This window comes from Mus caroli, chromosome X, assembly GCF_900094665.2.
Source record: "Mus caroli chromosome X, CAROLI_EIJ_v1.1, whole genome shotgun sequence".
Lineage (NCBI taxonomy): Eukaryota > Metazoa > Chordata > Mammalia > Rodentia > Muridae > Mus > Mus caroli.
In genome coordinates this window covers 43,809,006-43,812,970 of record NC_034589.1, presented here as the reverse complement: position 1 = coordinate 43,812,970, position 3,965 = coordinate 43,809,006, and the positions used below count along the sequence as shown (strand labels likewise).

General features: G+C 45.0%; 1 pseudogene; it reads left to right on the top strand.

The window, feature by feature from the left end:
* Positions 1–1,078: 1,078 nt before the first annotated feature.
* LOC110287521 lies at positions 1,079–2,212 on the top strand (annotated as a pseudogene).
* Positions 2,213–3,965: the final 1,753 nt, after the last annotated feature.

Genomic DNA, 3,965 nt, shown 5'->3' with positions numbered 1-3,965 from the left:
CTAATAGCTGAATTACATAGCATATTGTGGCCATCAATGACTGGGGAAAAGAAAAATTCTGTGGCTTGGCTAGATCAGCTGTGGTACACGGTTTTGTGTATCTAAGAAGATGGTTTAGTTTAGTTGAACATTGGTTGTACTAATCAAGGGAATATTGTGTCATATGTGAGCTGCATTTAATAAGCACGAAAGCAGTTTTCGGAATAAACAGAGAAACACAAATATCATATTTTTCTCTTTGCCTTATAAAACAGGAGAAATGAGCCTAGTGAGATGGCTCGTTGGACAAAGTCACTTGCTGTGCAAATCTGACCTAAACTCAATCCCTCAAATCCACAGGGAGTGGAAGGAAAGAACCTGCCCACTCCATGAAATTGTCCTTTGGCCTCTAGATGACACACACTGTGGGAACCTTGGTCCCAAGTAGTCAAATAGACACATCACACACACACACACACACACACACACACACACACACACACAAATTAAAAGCAAAAGTAAAAACGGCAAAGGAAGTTCCAGGAAATGGAATGAAGAAATCAACGATGGTTGAAATCTTAAACAGTATAAAAATAGAAGACACTTAAGGCCTGCAGTTTTGCATTGGTTCATCCCTTCAGTTTTACAGTGTTGGGGATGGAACCCAGGGCTCATGCATATTTAGCACATGTTCTGCCTAACTCCTAGATCCCCAGATTTGGATTTAATTGAGTCTGGAACGTATTGACTTAACATCGTTGAGCGCTCTCAGAGGGTTGAGGGGGGTGGATTTTTGTCCCTGTACAGGGGGACTTTGCAACTGTGTACTTATTTATAGTTTCTGCCATTAGTTTATTCACGAAACAGCTTTTGAGTCCTAGCTGCCTTGACAGTGATAATAATAGAAATAGAAACTTAGATATAATTCTAGTTCTTGGGTCCTGATAAGACAAAATGAAAAGCAAAAGGATTGAATTACATCACACAGTGAGGGCAAAAAAAGGAGAATTTAAAACCTGAATTGGGTCTCACACTCTGCCGCCAGCTTACACTGAGCTTCGCTTCTTTCCGCTGCTCCGTTGCCGGTTCTTAGCTGATCATAATGGAAGAAGAAATCTCCACACTCATCGTTGACAATGGCTCCGGGGTGTGCAAAGCTGGCTTTGCTGGCTACGATGCTCCCAGGGCCGTGTTCCCATCCATCGTAGGGCACCCCCAACACCAGGGCGTCATGGTGGGCATGGACCAGAAAGACTCCTACCTGGATGACAAGGCCCAGAGCAAGAGGGGTATCCTGACCCTGAAGTATCCTATTGGGCACTGCATTGTCAGCAACTGGGATGACATGGAGAAAATCTGGCACCACACCTTCTACAATGAGCTTCGTGTGGACCCTGAAGAGCACCTGGTGCTTCTGACTGAGGCCTCCCAGAACCACAAAGCTAACAGAGAGAAGATAACACAGATAATGTTTGAAACCTTCAATCCCCCAGCCATTACGTGGCCATTCAGGTGGTGCTGTCCTTGTATGCATCTGGGCGCACCACTGGCATTGTCATGGACTCTGGTGACGGGGTCACACACACAGTGCCCATCTATGAGGGCTATGCCCTTCCCCACGCCATCTTGTGTCTGGACCTGGCTGGCCCAGACCTGATAGACTACCTCATGAAAATCTTGACTGAACAGGGCTACAGCTTTACCACCACTGCTGAGAGGGAAATTAAATTGTTCGTAACATAAAGGAGAAGCTGTGCTATGTTGTCCTGGATTTTGAGCAAGAAATAGCTAGTGCTGCATCACCGTCCTCGTTGGAGAAGAGTTATGAGCTGCCCGATGGGCAGGTGATTACCATCTGCAATGAGCGGTTCCGGTGTCCGGAGGCACTTTTCCAGCCTTCCTTCCTGGGCATGGAGTCCTGTGGCATCCATGAGACCACCTTCAACTCCATCATGAAGTATGATGTGGACATCGCAAGGACATGTATGCCAATACAGTGCTGTCTGGTGGTACCACCATGTACCCAGACATGGCTGACTGGATGCATAAGGAGATCACAGCTCTAACAGCCAGCACAATGAAGATTAAGATCATTGCTCCCCTTGAGCACAAGTACTCAGTCTGGATTGGTGGCTCCATCCTGGCTTCACTGTCCACCTTCCAGCAGATGTGGATCAGCAAGCAGGAGTACCATGAATTGGACCCCTCCATCGTCCACTGAAAATGCTTCTAGATGGACTGAGCAGGTGCCAGGCATCTGCTGCAGGAGCTGGTTCTGAAGTATCGATTTGCCACACTTCATGCTAGCCTCATGAAACTGGAATAAGCCTCTGAAAAGAAATTTGTAGCAGAGATGGCCTAGTCGGTCATCGTTGGGAGGAGAGACCCTTGGTCTTGCGAAGATTATATGCCCCAGTACAGGGGAATGCCAGGGCCCGGAAGTGGGAGTGGGTGGAAGAAGCGGGTGGTTGGGGAGCAGGGTCGGGGGAGGGTGTAGGGTACTTTCGGGATAGCATTTGAAATGTAAATGAAGAAAATATCTAATAAAAAAAGAAAAAAGAAATTTGTCCTTGAAACTTGTATCTGGTATCAGCACTGGATCATAGAACTTGTTGCTGATTTTTGACCTTGTATTCAAGTTAACTCTTCCCTTGGTATATGTTTAGTACCCGGTGCATATCTTGATTTAGTCCTTAGTTCGTGTGGCTTGGTCACTTGGTGGCTGGGGAGAGCATGCTGTGAAAGAGAAATCCATCGCCTGGTGGATCTCTGTGAGCTCCACGTAGTGATCTGTGCAGGGTATTAACAGACAGCAGACTTCCAGGTTTCCCGAAGCTGGCAAGGGCTCCTGAACCAGTTGCCAGTCAACAAGGTGGGAAAGTCCGAGCTTTAGGACCCAGTTTCCGGTTCTGTTTTTTTTTTCCTCCTGACCACCATGGGTTGTTAGTTGCCTTGAGTTGGGAACATTTGCATCCACACCTGTAAATGTATTCATCTTTTTAATTTATGTAAGTTTTTTTTTGTACTAGATTCTTTAAGAAATGACAAATTTTGTTTTGCTACTATTCAGTGAGAACATTAGGCCCCAGCAACATGTCACTGTATAAAGAAAAATAAAAGGGCTGCAGTAACTGGGAAAAAAAAGTAAAATTAAAATAAGAACTGAATTGGACAGCATTTTTGTCACATCTCCACCAAGACCTTTTGGTACCTACCTCAGTGCACGAACAAAAGGATGTTCTCCAGCCCCCCCCCCCCCCCCCCCCCCCCATACTTAATGATACTTAAGCCATTTATTTAAGGAACTCAATAGATAAAACTAGAAAGAAATAAGACACTTGCCTGGCATACATGAGGCACTGGGTTCCATGGCCAGCACCACACACACAAAATTATTGCAAACAAATAAGACTATCTTCTCCTGTGGTGTGGACATTAATCAGAATGATCAGAGAGAGATTCATGGCTCTTTCTTTCTGAGCTTATTCTGCTAAGTGAGAATCACACAATGCAGCCAGTACTTTGGGGTTTTATAAGGTCCTTTGAAAGTGGTTCATCACCACAGCTGAAGGTTTTGTTCTGGCAGTGTATTCTTGCAGTTGGTAAAATGCTGTGTGCTGAAACTCCCATTAAGGACAACTTGGACCAACTCATACATGTACTGTCCTTACCCAGGTATAAGGGGAGCCCAGCCTTTTAGGAAACAGGTCTATTGCTTAAATGTAGACTCTTCCCTGGTCCCCAGTGGTCTGAGTCTCATTCCTCACCCTGCTACCTGCTAAAAACTTACTGGAGTTCCTTACAAGGCCAACTCCAGGCCTTGTTCATATTTATCAGGTTTGATTGGATTAAGTTTGAACATAGAGGAAAATAAGAGCAATATCTGACACAATCTCGTCATCGGCTTTGCTACAATTTCTTAGCAGTAAAGACAGTGGTAAGGATTTAGGTGACCTCTTAAATGTTTTGATCATATTTGTGAGATA